Consider the following 18,775-nt stretch of genomic DNA (forward strand, 5'->3'; position numbering starts at 1 on the left):
ACCACATTTTAAGTTTGTAGCTGGCTTTCCTTCTGTTTTTGCTATTTATGTGCCAATTGAAAGGGTGGGGAGAGCCACATTAATTTTAAAATAAAACACAAATAGCAAAACGAGGCTTGGTTAAAGGAAAAACCACAAAAGGGATTTTTTTTTCTTTCTCCCATACTTTTCAGATTTTCCTAGAACCACCTTTATTTTCTCAGAGCCCAGACATAGAAAGTGAGGGGGCCTCTCCGGATGCTCTTCCAAGCTAAAGCCAAAAGCCTCATTCCTATTCTGTCCTTGCACCTTTAGGTTTTGTTTTTCTGTTAGACATCTGAGTCCCACATTGGGGACTCAAGCTGGTCAAGCCTCCCCTGCACATGTGGTATTTCTATGCACTCTCAGCATAGATTTTGATTTGTTTTTCATGATTTGCATCTTACCTCTTCCGTTCAGCTGTTTCAGCATGTACATTCTGGGTGATGAGAACACAGCTTTAAAGTCAGACACTCCTGGGAAGAATCCCACCTTTGCCACTTACCAGCCTTGTGACCTCATCCATCAAACAGCAATCATCATCCACACCTCTTAGGGCTGTAGCGGGGGTTAATGAGTCAAAGCACATAAAGGGCTCAGCGCAAAAGAAGCACTCTGTAGTCGGTAGCTATTATGAAAATAGATCTTTTCATCTATCTGCGCCTACTTCACCAACCCTCCCCCTACCCACCGTATTTTGGCGAAGAAGAGAAAAATTAGTCATTTATCCCAAGTAGATGATTTATCCCTATTTTAAATCGCCAGAAGGCGAGAAGGGGAGGCAAGGCTAAATTTGACTTGCAAACACCTAAGCTTTTAATGGGATGGGAATAGGTGTCCGAGCCTCTCAGCAGGAGATGACAAAACCGGATGCGCAGGAACTGGGGAAGCCTTGGAAGCCGGTGATGGGATGGCAGGAGCACAGAAGATGGGGAAGAGTGGTCGGGGAAAGCAGGGCCAGGGCTGAAATGGTGGACCGGAGGGATGGCAGCCACCATGAAGGGAAGCTTCTTGCTTCGGGGTTCTGAGTCCAGGCGTCTGCAGGCCGACGTCAGCCCGCCCGGAGGTCCTGGTGACAGTGAGATCCAAGGCGCGTGCGGCAGCGCCCTCTGCCGGTCGCGCGGGGCAGGCGCCCAGCCAAGAGCCCGGCCCCGCCGCTCTGCAGACGGGACTCCAGGTCCCTCCTGCTGCCTCCGCCCCCCTCCATCCCTACTGAGGACCGCAGCCCCGTCCCCGACTAGATTCCTGGAGACGCCTCCCTATCCAACGCCTGCGGGCTGAGCAGGGACGATGCTCAGAAACACCGGATTCACCAGGGGATCGGAGGCCGCGGGGGCTGCGCCTCTGCGACTCAGGGCCATGCCCTGCTGGGCTGTCGGAAGGGGCATCGCCTATGGCCAAGACCGCGGGTTCTGCGCACAGAGAGGAGCCCTGGGTTCGCTTTCTGCCTCGTCCATTTTCCAGCTAGGTGACCTTGGGCAAGGTATTATACTTAAATTTCCATGTGCCTTAGTTTCCTCATCTTTAAGATGGAGAGAAGGATCCCGTCCTTAGTGGGTTGACATGAAGATGACATGGGATCCAACAGCCGGGGTTGGAATTCTGGCACTAACATAAGCTAGCTCTGTGCCCTGGGGCAAGTTACTTAACCTCTCTGTGCCCGGGTTTCCTGCAAAAGAGGGATAATAATGGTACTTACCTCCGAGGGTTGTTGCCGGCAAAGCGCTTAACACAGTGCCTGGCACAGAGTAAGCGCTCAATAAATGGTGGCCATTATGGCTGTGATCGTTATTATTGTTCCTAAGGGCGCTGAGCACACCAGTGGAGCTCTAGCTGGCGGCTAGGATTAGTCTCTTTCTTAGGTCCGGCTATTTCTTCCCGGAAATCTTTTACTCAGCGCTCATGTCCTTATCAGTATTCGAAGGACAGCCGGCCCCACCGAATTTGGAAAGATCGAGGTTCCCCTGGAGGAGGGCCAAGGATGCGGCCGCGGGCTGCCGGGACTGGGACCTCCCGGAGGAAGCCCGCGCCGCACGGCCTCCGCCCGGGCCTCCATGAGCGCGCATCAGAGCCGCAGTGAAGTCGCCGGGCTCGCGGGCCGGTGGGAGGCGCGGCCTGCACGTGTGGGGAGCCTGGCGGGGGCCGGGAGGGCAGGGGGTCGGGCCGCTAGCGGGAGGCGCCCCGGGCCGCGCGGGGACCCTGCACTCCAAGGCGGCCGGAAAAACTGCGGGAGGGCCCGGCCGGGGTCCGCTGTTCCGCGCCTGCTCGCGCCGGGTGCGCTCCGGGCGCCGCCTCCTTGCAGCCCAGCAGGGAGGCCGGAGGTGCGGCCGCCCGCTCCCGGCCCCAGGGCCCGCCCAGCCTGCCCAGGGGAGCTGCCCTCCCGGCGGCCGCGCGGAGTCGGCTCGGTCCTTTGCGCCCGGTCCTTCTCGACCCCCCATCCGCCACAATCCCGCTCCTCGCCGCCCCCCAGCGATCCCTCTGTTTCTTCCCCCTCTGTCCTCGGTCCGACCAGGTGGTTTACTGTCAACTGTGGAGAGCCACTCGCAAGAGGCACCTCCCACCTCCGGCTGCCTGCCTGCAGCCCGGGCGCGCCCATCCCAACGCCGGCCCGACAGCTCTGCTCGAACGGTCGGCCCCGCGCGCACCTCCGCTCGCCGCGTGTTGACCCGATTACTGTCCATCGCGGAGAAGGCGCGCCCGCCCACCCCCTAGTCCCGACGCGTCGCCTTCCCTCCGGAACACTTCTCCAGGCACTCTGCCCTCCATCCTCATTCCCACTCCAGCCAGACCTGCCCGGCGCCCCGCCCCCCTCGGCCGCTGACAAATCCCCCTCAAAGGTCTCGCCTGCACGCCAGTCTCCTTCAAATCCATCCTCCTCGCTCTGCCAGAACAGCCACCTGCAACCCCTGTTTGGCCCTGACTCCGCCCCGTCTAATAGACGCCCTCGCCTGCCATTTTCTACCCCACGCCCCCCGAGCTCGCCTCGGAGGCCGGAGCCCGCTGGGGCCACACTCTTGAAGGTCCTCAGGTCTTTGCAGCGCTTAGGCCCTATCCAGGGAATTTTCCCCTCCCTCCCTTCTCTCCCTTCCCCCACCGGCTTCCTCTTACTCATCCTCCAGAACTCAAATGTGAGTCACCTTTTCAAGACCGCCCTCCCCGTTCAGCTATCTGGCCGAGTGCAGTGTCTCTGGGCCGCCTGCTGGTTTTGTCATATTTAGGACCCTTCAGGATGGCCTGTGGGGTCCTGCATGCTCCGCGCACACCCCCTTCGCCTCCGCCTCCCCTCAACTCCAGCTCCTGTCTTCCTCTGCTCTGGAAGAGTCCCTGGTCCCTACCTCACCTTCCCAGTCCAGCCTCTTAGCACAGACTGTCTCTGCCTGAGACACCTTCCCGCCCCTCCTCTTCTACTCAATTTTCAGCTGTCATCCTAAGCAAGACTCAATTCATCTGAGAAACCTTCCCTGACCCACCCCCCCAACTCAGTGGAATTCTCTTTTAATAGGTCAGAGAGCAATTCAAAAAAATTTAAAGCATACGGAAAAACTACAGCGAATAATATAATTAATCACTATTCTGTGTGCCTTCCCTTGCCTCCCCCACGTCTTTGTCAAAGCTTAACATTTGCTCTGTTTTCTTCAGATCTTTTTTAAAGGACATAAAACCTTACAGATCTAGTCTTCTGAATTCATTTCTGTCCCTCCCTTATGGTAACTACTTTTCTGCCTTTGAGTTTTATCATTTCTATGTATGCTTTTGTATTTTTGCTACATATATTTGTGCCTGTAAGCACTTTATAGAATTGTTTGGTATGTTTTTAAACTCTGAAGAAACAGCATTTTACTGAGTATATAATTGTGCAACTTGCTTTTTTCACCCAGCAGTATGATCTTGAAATGTGTTCACACTGAGACATGTAGTTCTAGATTATGCAGTTTTCACTGCCTATTCAGGTCGCATGATACGAGTTCATTATACTTAATTTACCAGTGTTCTTCTGAAGGACATTCAACTTATTTTTAATTTTTTTTCTGTTAGAAACAATATTGTGATTAGCATTTTTTATACCCATCCCCTTGTGTGAATGTAAGTCTTTCAGTAGCCACTTGGGTGCAGAATTGCTGGGTTCAAGGCATGGGAACTGGCAGCTTTACTTAGCATGGCTAAATGGTTTTTCAAAGTGGTTGTACCATTTACAGTTTGATAGCAATATATTAGAGTTCCCATGGTTGGCATCCTCAACAACTTTTGGTATTGTAAGATGTCAAAATTTTTGCCAAGCTGATGGGTATGAAATGGTCTTTTAGTATTTTAATTTTGCAATTCCCTGTTAACAAGTGAGACTGGGCACTCTTTCATTTGTTTGTTGGCCATTTCCTCATTTTTAAGTCGCTAATTGGCTTATTTGACAGATTATCTCTTACTCTGAGTAGGAGTTCTTTATATATTCTGTGTACTAATCCTTTGTCAAGCTGTGGCCCATCTGTTGTCTTTTATTGTGCTCAATTGCAATTTTAAGCATGTATAATTATTTGATGAATGTCTGACTTTCCTATTAGATGATAAGTACCAAGAGAAGAGGAACTATCCCCTACAACTAGTGCAGTGTCTAACACATACTGAGAACTAGATAAATACTTCTGGACTAAATTGTATTGACATCATTATTATTATTATTATATGTTTGCCTTCTCGTCTGTCACCCTCAATGTCCCACAAGGTATCAACTTCTTGAGAGAGAGATTTTATTCATCTTTGTATCTCCAATACCTATCATAACACAACACATATGGCACATTATATATACCCAATAATTTTAAATTAATTTCCTTTGAACTTTCTCTTCCTTCCCTCACCTTTCTCCTCACCCCATCTTTTATCTCTGAGCCCACTTATATTACCTATACAATGAATGATAAAGACCACCTAGGGTGTTGTCGAGAATCACCCCATACAGTGTGCGCATAAATAGAGCAGTGTTTGGTACATAGTTGGTGCTCAATAAGCAGTGACTTTCAGTATTCCTACAATAATCATTTTGGTGACTAAAGATACACTCCGCTTAATTTTAACAGGCAAAGTTCTTTCAGAGAGAGAATAAAAGTGAACCTTCTAAAGATCTGGTGACCGTTTTTTCCCCGTTATTGGCATTTGACCCACAATATAAGGCTCAGTCCCAACGTGATTTCTGAAAAGCATCAAATATCATTCTTCTCCTTTTCTTTTATAAATTCCAGAAATATCAAAGGCATATGAACCATACATAGAATTCAAACCTTTAAGTAGAAACACATAAAGGCCAATTCCAAGTCTTTGGCCAGAAGTCGGAGAGCAGAAAGGAGTTCTGTCAGGGACAGCAGAGGTGGGATTTAGTGGCTGCCGCTGAGGACAAAAGCAGAATTCTCACCTCCGTTTCCGACATCTGTCATTGATTGTGTGACTTTTGACCTATCGATAAAATGAAGATAATAATTCTTGCTTTTGCTAGAGGTCGAAATTCATTAATGACTCATTTGAAAATGCTTTGAGACTCTCAACATGAAAGGCAGTTTGGGTATATTTAAACATAGCTCCTTCAAGGTAAATGGGCCAGCAACATCTGTCCCTGCCACGCAGGAACATGATCTCTATTCTGCCAGACAGGGAGGCCCAGGAAGGTGAGTTTTGTTCGCCCAGAGTTGTAAGTTACCGACAGGCAGGGGAAAAGCCCAAGAGGGAAGTCCTCGTTCTGTGCACGAACCCCCTTCATCTGCGGCCTGATTTTTGCAGGAATGATAAATCTCAGGGCAGCCGTATTTGATCAAGATGTAATACTAGGCAGAGGACTGTCATCTCTAGGGTTTCAGCTCCGCAGGAGGAAAGCAGGTGGCTGCACTGGGTCTGCTGCAACGTGAGCCCACCAGAGAGAACAATTAGCGCAGTGACCGCTGGAGCCGCCTCTCCCCAGAAGGGCCGAAATGAGCTTTGCTGAGAGATGTAACAGGAGAAGGTGGGCTGAACCCAGAAAGCCCCTCTGGAGGCTGACCTTCTCCTCAACTCCGAGACCTACAAAAGGGTCAGGAAAAGCCATAGAGACGGCTGTTTGACAACTCCATGTCTTAGCGTCCTAGGGTTAAGCTGACCCCTGCTGCCGTGGGAACCAGCAACAACCCTGGAGCTAGAAGACCAGGCTTTAAAATCCAGCTGTGAAACTTACTAGCTGTGCAATTTGGCCACTAACCCTCTGTGACTCAGCGGCTCAACTGTGGGTATTATAAGAACACCAACCCATCAGGGTTGTTAAGGAAGATGAAATGAGAAAAGGTAGGTGACAGCGTGCCACACGTGGAAGGGGCTCCGTCATTACTTATTAAACCAATTCAAACAGTAAAAACTCATTTAAGACCGAGCACAGCTCCCTCCTTTAAACATTTTTTTGGGTCTCTTTTTCTTATTCTTTTTTTTTTTAGACAGAGTCTTCCTCTGAGTGCCATAGCTTGATCTTTGCTCATCACAACCTCCACCTCCTGGGTTCAAGCGATTCTCCTGCCTCAGCCTCCAGAGTAGCTGGGATTACAGGTGCATGCCACCACGCTGAGCTAATTTTTCGTATTTTTAGTAGAGACAGCGTTTCACCATGTTGGTCTTGAACTCCTAACCTCGTGACCCGCCTGCATCAGCCTCCCAAAGGGCTGGGATTACAGACATGAGCCACCACGCCTCGCCATCTTTTTTTTATTCTTAAAGCAATGCTTGAACATGATAAAACAAAAGTAGAAACAAAAGCTACAACAGCATGAAGTGGGATACAGTGAAAAACAAACATCTCTCCCATGGGAAACCCTTGTCACCCATTTCTCTTCCCCTGGTGGCAATGAATGTTACTAGTTTCTGGTGGATCTTTCTGAAGGTTGTCTGTGGATATACATAAAAGATCTATGTGGGTTTTAAACTGTGCCTTTTTTTATGCGGATAACATGGTATGTACATTCTTCTTATACTTCACATTTTTTCTCCCACTTAATATAGCTTGGAACCAATTACATGTAAGTTCATATAGAGCTACCTTATTCTTTTTGAGACCCCCATCGTGTTATGCTGTGTTTATTTACCAGTCCTCTACCACTGGACATTTGGGTTTTTATTAGTTTTCTGTGTCAGCTGTAACAAATTGCCATAAATTTAGTGTCTTAAAACAATACAAATCTATGATCTTACAGTTCTGTAGTTCAAAAGTCTGAAGTAAGCCTTGCTGGGCTAAAATCAGGTTACCGGAAGGACTGTGTTCCCTCCTGGAGACTCTAGGGGAGAATCTGTTGTGTGCTTTGCAGCTTCTGGAACATCTGCATTCCTTGGCTTGTGGCCCCTTCCTCTTTCTTCTAAACCAGCAACAATAGGTTGAGTTATTCCTCCAATCACATCACTCCAACTCACCTTTTCTGCCTCAGTCTTCTACTTTTTTTTTTTTTTTTGAGATAGAGTCTCACTCTGTTCCCCATGCCGGAGTGCAGTGGGACAATCTTGGCTCACTGCAACCTCCATCTCCCAGGTTCGAGCAATTCTGCTTCATCCTCCCAAGTGGCTGGGATTACAGGTGTGTGCCACCACACCCAGCTAATTTTTCTATTTTTAGTAGAGATGAGGTTTCACCATGTTGGCCAGGCTGGTCTTGAACTCCTGACCTCAGGTGATCTGTCCGCCTCAGCCTCCAAACTGCTGGGATTACAGGTGTGAGCCACTGCACCCGGTCTCTCACTCTTCCACTTTTAAGGACCCTTGTGATTGCATTGGGCTCACCCTGATAACTCAGAATCATCTCCCTATTTTAAATAAATTTAAAAATCTCCCTATTTTTAATCTGTTTAGCAACCATAATTCCATCTGCAACTTTAAATCCCTTTCCCATGTAACAGCATAGTCACAGGTTCTACTGGACATTTTTGGGGAATATTACTGGGTCTACCACAAGATTATTTCTTACCTTTTGCTATTACAACAGAACTGATGAATATCATTATATAAATGTTGTTTCTACCTGTGAGTCTATATGAAAGATAAATTCTGAGAAGTGGACTATCTGGGTTAAAAAAACATGTTTTAAATGTTTGGTATCCTGTGAGGGACACTGTAAAAAATTTTTTGGTAGGTAGGTAGGTATTGTCAAATTTTGCTCCAATGAAATGGGATTGTAGCAATTTACACAACTACCACCAATGTATAATACCATTTTTTTGTTTTAATCAGTAGCCTTTATTTGTTTATTTAGTTAGTTTTGAGATGGAGTCTTGCTCTGTCACCCAGGCTGGAGTGCAGCGGTGCCACCTGGGCTCACTGCAACCTCCACCTTCTGGGTTCAAGCAATTATCCTGCCTCAGCCTCCCAAGCAGCTGGGATTACAGGTGCCCACCACTGCGCCTGGTTAATTTTTTTATTTTTAGTAGAGATGGGGTTTCACCATGTTGATCAGGCTGGTCTCGAACTCCTGACCTCGTGATCCACCCGCCTTGGCCTTCCAAAGTACTGGGATTACAGGCGAGAGCCACCGCGCCCGGCCTGTAGCTTTTATTTTTATTTTATTCTTTTAAAATGTGCTTTATTGGAACTCTTATTTTATTTATTGGATTTTGTTTTTAACATTCTTTAAGTTCCAGGATACATGTGTGGAATGTGCATGTTTGTTATATAGGTATACATGTGCCATGGCGGTTTGCTGCACCTATAAACCCGTTATCTAGGTTTTAAGCCTCACATGCATTAGGTATTTGTCCTATTGCTCTTCCTCCCCTTGCCTCCCATCCCCTACCTTTATTTATTTTTTTGTGCAGTTTTATTTTAGTAGAAAATTGACCAGAAAGTACAGAGAGTTCCTGTATACTTCCCTCTCCCCAGTATAGTTTCCTCAATTATTTGCGTCTTTTGTTAGTGTGGTACATTTGCTATAATTGATGAGCTGAAGCTGATACATTGTGATTAACAGAAGTCCATAGCTTACATTAAGGCTCTTTCTAGGTGGTGTACATTCTGTGGGTTTTGACAAATGTATAAAGACATGTATCTACCATTACAGTGTCATACAGAATAGTTTCACTGTCCTAAAAATCTCCTGTTCCAACTATGTATTCCTCCCTCTCTCCCCACTGTAACCCCTGACAATAACATATATATATATTTGAGACAGAGTCTCATTCTGTCTCCAGGCTGGAGTGCAGTGGCGTGATCTCAGCTCACTGCAACCTCTGCTCACTGCAATCTCGGTTCAAGTGATTCTCCTACCTCAGCCTCCTGAGTAGCTGAAATTGCAGACTCGTGCCACCACACCCAGCTGATTTTTTTAGTAGAGATGGGATTTCACCATTGTGGCCAGGCTGATCTCAAACTCCTGACCTCGTGATCCACCCGCCTTGGCCCCACAAAGTGCTGGGATTACAGGCATGCACCACTGCGCCTGGCCCATATTTTTATAATTTTTTTTCCACTTTGCGATTTGTCTTTTGTTTTTTTCCATGTAGAAATTTGAAACATTTATAAGTCAAATTTATGCATTTTTTTTCTTTGGGGTTCTTTATGTTTTGGCTTTCCCGCTTTGAGATTTTATAAAATTCATCTGTTTTATCCTAGCATTTTTATAGTTTTACTTTGTACATTACATTTAAGTCTTTCATTCATCTGAAAGAAGCAGGATAAGATTCCAAATGCCACTTTCTCCTATGGGTAACCTATCAAGGAATGTTTCGATATAATTTTCAGAATAATCCATCTTGCCTCTTGAAATGCCACCTTTATTATATACAAAATTCTGGTCAGTAATTGCATCTATGCTGGTCTTTTGTGCCGTTTTGCTCACCAGAGTTTTATATTATGTCTTAAAATATAACAGCTTTATTGAGATATAACTCACATATTATAAAATTCACCCCTTTAAGTATAGGATTCAGTGGTTTTTTAGTATATTCACAAAGTTGTGTAATCATTGCCATGCTCTAATTTCACAACATTTTCATCATGTCACAGAAAAACCCAGTGCCAACTAGCAGCCACTTCCCGTTCTCTCCACAGCCCCTGGCACCTGCCATTCTACTTTTGGTTTCTATAGATTTGCCTTTTCTGGGCATTTTGTAAAAGTGAAATCATACCACATGTGGCTTTTGTGACTGGCTTCTTTCACTTAGTGAAACATTTTCAGGGCTCAAACATGTGGTAGCACGTATCAGTTCTGCATTCCTTCTTATCGCTATGTTATATTCCCTTGTATAGATTCTACGATGCTAGACCGCATTTTGCCTCTTCATTCATCAAGTGATGGACATTGGGGTTGTTTCCACCTTTTGGCTATTGTGACTCATGCTGCTGCTGAACATTAAAGTACATTTTTTGTGTAGACCATGTTTTCAATCTCTTGGAGAATATTTATCTGTCTATAAGCACATATATATTTACATATATACATATAATACATGTATCCATATATACATACAAAATTACTGGGTCATGTAACTCTATGCTTAGCTTTTTTTTGTTTGTTTTAATTAGTAGCCTTTATTTATTTATTTATTTATTTATTTAATTTATTTTTATTTTTATTTTTTTTTTTTGTTTGAGACGGAGTTTCACTCTTGTTACCCAGGCTGGAGTGCAATGGCGCGATCTCGGCTCACCGCAACCTCCGCCTCCTGGGTTCAGGCAATTCTCCTGCCTCAGCCTCCTGAGTAGCTGGGATTACAGGCATGCACCACCATGCCCAGCTAATTTTTTTGTATTTTTATTAGAGGCGGGGTTTCACCATGTTGACCAGGATGGTCTCGATCTCTTGACCTCGTGATCCACCCGCCTCGGCCTCCCAAAGTGCTGGGATTACAGGCTTGAGCCACCGCGCCCGGCTTATTTATTTATTTATTTATTTTTGAGACGGAGTGTTCCTCTGTCGCCCAGGCTGGAGTGCAATGGCATGATCTCGGCTCACTGCAACGTTTGCCTCCTGGGTTCAAGCAGTTTTCATGTCTCAGCCTCCCGAGTAGCTGGGATTACAACGGTGCACCACCAGGCCCAGGTAATTTTTGTATTTTCAGCAGAGATGCGGTTTCACCATGTTGACCAGGTTAGCCTCGAACTCCTGACCTTGTGATCCGCCCACCTTGACTTCCCAAAGTGCTGGAATTATAAGTGGGAGCCAAGGCATCCATCCTCTACATTTAACATTTTGAAGAACCGACGACTGCCAGACTGTTTTCCAAAGTAGTGCATGCACTGTTTTACATTCTCTTTTTCTTTTGAGACAAGGTCTTGCTCTGTTGCCCAGGCTGGAGTGCAGTGGTGTGATCATGGCTCACTGCTTTGAGCCTCCCACCTCCGCCTCCTGGGTAGCTGGGACTGTAGGCAGCTGTCATCACGCCAGGCTAATTACGAAAATTTTTTTGGTAGATATGGTTTTTTGTTGCGTGGCCCAAGGTGGTCTCAAACTCCTTGGCTCAAGCAATCTGCCTACTTCAGCCTCCCAAATTGTTGGGATTACAGGTGTGACGCACTGTGCCTGGCTGTTTTTGTTAGTTGTGTGTGTGTGTGTGTGTGTGTGTGTGTGTGTGTGTGTGTGATGGAGTCTCACCCTGTAGCCCAGGCTGGAGTGCAATGGCACGATCTTGGTTCACCGCAACCTCCACCACCCAGGTTCAAGTGATTGTCCTGTCTCAGCCTCTGGAGCAGCTACCATGCCAGGCTAATTTTTGTATTTTTAGTAGAGACAGGGTTTCTCCATGTTGGCCAGGGTATCTCAAACTCCTGACCTCAGGTGACCCACCTGCCTCGGCATCCCAAAGTGCTGGAATTATAGGTGAGAGCCACTCCACCTGTCCTTTTTTTTTTTTTTTTTTTAGACAATCTCACTTTGTTGCCCAGGCTGGAGTGCAATAGTGTGATCATGGCTCGCTGCAACCACCGCCTCCCAGGCTGAGTGATTCTCGTTCCTCAGCCTCTCGAGTAGCTGGGATTACAGGCACGCGCCACCATGCCTGGCTGATATTTGTGTTTTTTAGTAGAGACAGGGTTTCACCATGTTGCCCAGGCTAGTCTCCAACTTCTGATCTCAGGTGATCCACCCACCCCAGCGTCCCAAAGCGCTGGGATTACAGGTGTGAGCCACTATGCCCCTGACTGTTCTACATTTTTAACAGCAATGCAAGAGGGTTTCAGTTTCTCCATATCCTCCCCAACACTTGTGAATGTTTGTCCCTTTGATTCTAGCCAACCTCGTAGGTGTGAAGTGGTATCTCATTGTAGTTTTGATTGGCATTTCCCTAATGACTAATGATGTGGAGCATTTTTTTCCTGTGCTTATTGACCATTTGTATATCTTACTTGGATAAAAATCTATTCAAACTCTTTGCCTACTTTAAAAGTGGGTTATTTGCCTTTTTATGGCTAATTTATAAGAGTTCTTTGTATATTCTGAGCAGTAGCTCCTCATCAGATATATGACTTGCAAATATTTTCTCCCATTTTATAAGTATGTGTTTTTACTTTCTTGATGGTGTCCTTTGATGCACAAGACTTTTTAAGTTTGATGAAATTCAATTTTAGCTATGTTTTTCTTTTGTTGTTTACGGTTTTGGTGTCATATCTAAGAAACTACAGGATGTTTGAATGTTCTGTAGGGAGTCTATCCTCACTGTCTTTTCCCCACCCCCACATTTTTTTCCTGGCTATTCTTGCATGCTTATTTTTCCATGTGAACTTTAGAATCAGCCTATCTGGTTCCAAAAGCAATTCTTTTTTTTTTTTTTTTTTTTTTTTTGAGACGGAGTTTCATTCATGTTACCCAGGCTGGAGTGCAATGGCACGATCTCGGCTCACCGCAACCTCCGCCTCCTGGGTTCAGGCAATTCTCCTGCCTCAGCCTCCTGAGTAGCTGGGATTACAGGCACGCGCCACCATGCCCAGCTAATGTTTTTTGTATTCTTAGTAGAGACGGGGTTTCACCATGTTGACCAGGATGGTCTCGATCTCTTGACCTCGTGATCCACCTGCCTCGGCCTCCCAAAGTGCTGGGATTACAGGCTTGAGCCACCGCGCCCAGCCTCCAAAAGCAATTCTTTTAGGATGTTTTAAAAATTGGAATCACTGTAAATACCATGATTTGTGAAACTGACATATTTACAATAGTACATCTTCCTATTCAAAAGCAGGATATGTCTTTCCATTTATTCAGATTATCAAGTCCCTCAGCAACATTCTAAGGTATCCTTCTTCCTCTTGTTTTTTTTTTTTTTAGAGACAGGGTCTTGCTCTGTCACCCAGGCTGGATTGTGGTGTGGCGGTCACAGCTCACTGCAGCCTCCAACTCCTGGGCTCAAGCGATCCCCCTGCTATACAGTTAGCATGTTTTTTTTTTTTGTTTGTTTGTTTGAGATGGGATCTGTCACCCAGGCTGAGTGCAGTGGCGTGGGCATGATCTTAGCTCACTGCAACCTTCGCCTCCTGGGTTCAAGCAGTTGATTCTTCTGCCTCAGCCTCCTACAGATGCTGGCCACCATGCCCAGCTAATTTTTGTATTTTTAGTAGAGATGGGGTTTCACCATGTTTATCAGGCTGGTCTTGAACTTCTGACTTCAGGTGATCCACCTGCCTTAGTCTCCCAAAGTGCTGGGATGACAGGTGTGAGCCACTACGCCCGGCCCATTTACCACATTTGTATTGGCCGTGTTTTGTGTCATCACTCACATGAATGGAGATGTCTAAAATTTTTCTAAGTAGTTGACTGCATGTGAGAAAACCACTAACTTTTGTATATCAGTCATATAACCAGCCATCTTATTTTATTGATAATTGACCTCTAATTATTTTATTGTAAATTTCTGGATTACCTTGAGTTAGAGGTTTACAGTCATGTCATCTAGAGATGATAATTTGTCTTTCTCCTTTTCTGTTTTCCTATATCTTGTTTCTTTCTGTTGTCTAACTGTATAGTACAGGCCAGCACTCCCAGAATAAAGTTACGTTTAACATTGTTAATGGTGTTAGTAGAAATCCTCATTTTGCTCTTGACTCTGGGAAATGCTTCCAGTGTTTACACATTTTCTAAGCCTTTTTTATTCCCCCTACGGTGCTCTCTTTGTCAGGTTTCATACAGCATTGTGCTGGCTTCATAAAAAGAATTTGGAAATTTTCCTGCTTTCTCTTTGCTCTGAAACAATTTAAATAGCAGGTAGAATTCACCCATGAAACCATCTGGACCTGACACTTTTTTTGCATATCACTCTTTGAAAATATTCTGAATTTATTCTACAGTATTTGGTAGGTTTCTTTTTTCGTGTGTGTGTTTGAAAAAAAAAGTCTTCTGGAATTAGTTGTAATATTTTCTATTTTCCTAGAAAATCATCTATTCTTTTTTTTTTTTTTTTTTTTTTTTGATAAGGTGTTGTTTTTTTTTTTCCCCCCTGGGGGGGGTGGGACGCGGTCTCGCTCACCGCCACCCCTGCCTCCTGGGTTCAGGCAATTCTCCTGCCTCAGCCTCCTGAGTAGCTGGGATTACAGGCACGCGCCACCATGCCCAGCTAATTTTTTGTATTTTTAGTAGAGATGGGGTTTCACCATGTTGACCAGGATGGTCTCGATCTCTTGACCTCGTGATCCACCCGCCTCGGCCTCCCAAAGTGCTGGGATTACAGGCGTGAGCCACCGCGCCCGGCCCGAAAATCATCTATTCTATCCAGAGTTTTAAACATTTTTGCCTAGGTGGATCGAGATAAATGTTTACGATTGTATTAATTAGTTTGGTACGTATGGTTATTTCCCAACTGCCATTTCTTATTTTGTGTATTTGATCTTTAAAAAGCTGCTGGTGGTAGGGGTGGGAGTGGAGTCTTCTGCTGCAGGACAGCTGTTTCTATGACCAATCTGAGGCTGAGGGCTCTGGATCACGAAATCCCCCAATGCCCAGACAGTTTGGTTTTGTCTGTGATGACAGAAGGCAAACATTTCTCCTCTACCTGGCTTTAGCTGTGATTGAGTGCCATGTGCCAAGCTCTTAGCTTTCACTTTCTCGTTTAATTCTCATAGTCCCATGAGATAGGGAGTTCTGCATCATCCACAGTTTACCAGCAGGAAACAGAGACTCAGAGTTGTAATACTCCTCTGAAGTCACAAAGCTAGTAGCTGGCCAGGCTGGGATTAAATACACAGCCCATTCTGCACTTACCGTTACCTCCCCTGGTGTCAGCAACATGGAAACATCCACAGTTGGTGACTTTTTTTTTAAATGGAAATGGAGTCTCGATCTGTCTCCCAGGCTGGAGTGCAGTGGCGAGATCTCGGCTCACTGCAACCTCCACTTCCCAAGTTCAAGCGATTCTCCTGCTTCAGCCTCCCAAGTTGCTGGGAATACAAGCGTATGTCACCACTCCCAGCTAATTTTTTTTGTATTTTTAGTAGAGACGGGGTTTCGCCATGTTGGCCAGGCTATTCCTGATCGCCTCTCTCAGGTGATCCGCCCACCTAGGCCTCCCAAAGTGCTGGGATTGTGGGCATGAGCCACCGTGCTGGGCCCACAGTTGGGCCCATGACTTCTAACTCAGGCCCATGCTTTTCAGACCTACCAGGTGCCTGGGAGTCTGACCTCCCACTACTTCTTGCATATCTCTTAGATATTTTTTTGAGGCTTGCTCTGTGCCCGTCACTGTGCAAGGTAGTGGGAAAATGGCTGTGAAGTGGAGACCACCAGCCCTGCTCTCAGACATGCTGTTTATCATCCTGTAGGATGATCATTTAAGAAGCATAACAGGGACCGGATATGGTGCCTCACGCCTGTAATCCCAGCACTTTGCGAAGCCGAGGCAGGCGGATCACGAGGTCAGGAGTTCGAGACCAGCCTGGCCAGCATGGTGAAACCCCGTCTCTACTAAAAATACAAAAGTTAGCCAGGCATGGTGGCAGGTGCCTGTAATCCCAGCTACTCAGGAGGCTGAGGCAGGAGAATCGCTTGAACCCAGGAGATGGAGGTTGCAATGAGCTGAGACAGTGCCATTGCACTCAAGCCTGGGTGACAGAGCAAGACTCTGTCTCAAAAAAAAAAAAAAAAAAGCAGCAAAACAGGGCTGGGCGTGGTGGCTCACACATGTAATTCCCGCACTTTGAGAGGCCGAGGTGGGCAGATCACAAGGTCAGGAGGTGGAAACCAGCCTGGCCAACATAGCGAAATCCTGTTTCTACTAAGAATACAAAAATTAGCTGGGCATGGTGGTACACAGCTGTAATCCCAGCTACTCAGGAGGCTGAGGCAGGGGAATTGCTTGAATCCAGGAGGTGGTGGTTGCAGTGAGCCGAGATCAGGCCACTGCATTCCAGCCTGGGCGACAGAGTGAGACTCTGTCTCAAAAAACAAAAAAGAAGTAGAACAATATTTTTTTTTTTTTGAGGCAGGGTTTCACTCTGTCACCCAGGCTAGAGTGCCATGGTGCAATCTTCACTCACTGTACCACACCCAGTCAATAATTTTTTAAAAGAGGAAACCATCAAGCCAGGCGCAATGGTTCATGTCTGTAATTCCAGCACTTTGGGAGGCTGAGGTGGCAGATTGCTTGAGGTCAGGAGTTTGAGACCAGCCTGGGGAACATGGCGAGACCCCAACTATACCAAAAATACAAAAACTAGCCGGACATGGTGGTGCACGCCTGCAGTCACAGCTACTCAGGAGACTGAGGTAAGAGGATCACTTGAGCCTGGGAGGTCGAAGCTGCAGTGAGCCATGGTAACACCTCTGCACTGCAGCCTGGGTGACAGAGCAAGACCCTGTCTCAAACAGCAACAACAAAACGCCATCAGATTGCAGTGCCTTAAGGTACAGCTTTAGAGAAAGCCCAGTACTAGCTTGAGTCACACATGTCTGACTCTTACTTGTTTTATGTCTGGGACACGCCACTTCATTTCTGTGAGCCTTTGTTCCCACATCTGCAAAATGTGGATAACACCACACATTTTTTCCACCTGGTAGGGATGTGTCTTACAATGGATGATGTCTCCCAAGGATATCTGGCAGTGTTTTTCTCTTTCCTATTGTTGAAGAAAACAGTAGTATGTCCCATTGAGGGTCTTAGGTTGGGTGACATAAGGTAGTGATCATGTGGTTGTTCAGAGAATGAAGTTAGATAATGCAAGGTGAAAAGTCTGGTGCGAATTCAGGTGAAACAAGCATTGGCCTGGATTCTAGAGTCTGTCATTGCCACCTTGTTGATGACCTCAAGCAAGTTACCCCTGGTGTGTCGTCCCCAAATTTCCTTCTCTGGCCTTCCTTCTCAGCAAAACGAGAGATTTATTTAATTCATTAATTCAGCAAACATCTACTGAACACATTTTCTGGGCCAGGCACAGTGGCCCTGGGGGATGTAAGGATGAGACAGGGCAGAAGTGCCTTGTTCAGCAGGATACAGGCAGGTGACAAAGTTCTTCCTGTGAGCCTGCTACAGTTAGGGTAGAGACCGAGAGCTGATGTCCAAGGTCTCTTCCAGCTTTAAATTCTGTTATTCTGGCCAGGTGTGGTGGCAGGCACCTGTAGTCCCAGCTCCTCAGGAGGCTGAGGCATGAGAATTGCTTGAACCCAGGAGGTAGAGGTTGCAGTGAGCTGAGATCACGCCACTGCACTCCAGACTGGTGACAGAGGGAGACTCCGTCTCAAAACAAACAAAAATACTGTTATTTTGGGACTAGGAGCTGGGACAGACAGAGCAAGCATGTTTGGGGAGGCAGCATGTTGTAGGGGTTAATGCAGCAGCTCTGGGGTTGGACAACCTTGGACTAGCTCTGTCACTTTCTTCTTCGTCTTCTTTTTTTTTTTTTTTTTGAGACGGAGTCTCACTCCATCACCCAGGCTGGAGTGCAGTGGCGCGATCACACGTCACTGCAACCTCCACCTCTTGGGTTCAAGCAATTCTCCTGCCTCAGCCTCCTGAGTAACTAGGATTACAGGCATGCGCCAACATGCCCAGCTATTTTTTGTATTTTTAGTAGAGACAGGGTTTCACCATGTTGGCCAGGCTGGTCTCAAACTCCTGACCTCGTGATCTGCCCAGCTCGGCCTCCCAAAGTGCCGGGATTACAGGCGTGAGCCACTTTGCCCGACCCAGCTCGGTCACTTTCACCCTAGACCAAGGACTTAACCTTTCTGCTCCTTTGGAGATTTCTTTGTAAAATAGGAGTGACAATAGTCTCCTCTCATAGGGTTATAGTGAGTGCTGAATGAGACACGATGTGAAAAGCTCTTAGCTTAGTGCCTGGTATATAGTAAGTAACTAATGAATGGTGGCTTCCCTATTTCCTTTCCTTCCTTCCTTCACTCTCCTTTTCTCTCCTTTCTCCTTTCTGTGTTTCCTTCTCTGCCTCTCCCTCCTTCTCCTCCTCCTTCTCCCCAGTTTTACTTACTGTACTTGAGAAGCAAAAACTTTCTGGAGCAGGAATTCCCTGTCCAAACCTTCCCACTTTTTATTTCGAGGTTGGCACAGAAAAACTCTGCTGAATAAATTGGCTTTCCTTATGGCTGGCCTTTGAAGTGGCTCCCACCTCTGCTGGAAGTTTCTGGTGTTTTCTGCCATGGCTGCCCTGTAGCCAAAGGGACTCAAGCAGGATGCTCCCTCCAGGAGTCAGGGGAGACACAGAACCCAAGTCCTAGGTACTTCTCAAGGGCCTAGGAAAAAGTTTGAGATCTGAAAAGTCACTGGTTCCAAACTATGAAAACTGTAAAAATCAAAAATGTTTAATTAAAAATCTGTACAATGTAACATTGTGTTGATTTCATTAATTG

This window comes from Sapajus apella, unplaced genomic scaffold (assembly GCF_009761245.1).
Source record: "Sapajus apella isolate SASKATOON/1434 unplaced genomic scaffold, GSC_monkey_1.0 scaffold14, whole genome shotgun sequence".
Classification (NCBI taxonomy): domain Eukaryota; kingdom Metazoa; phylum Chordata; class Mammalia; order Primates; family Cebidae; genus Sapajus; species Sapajus apella.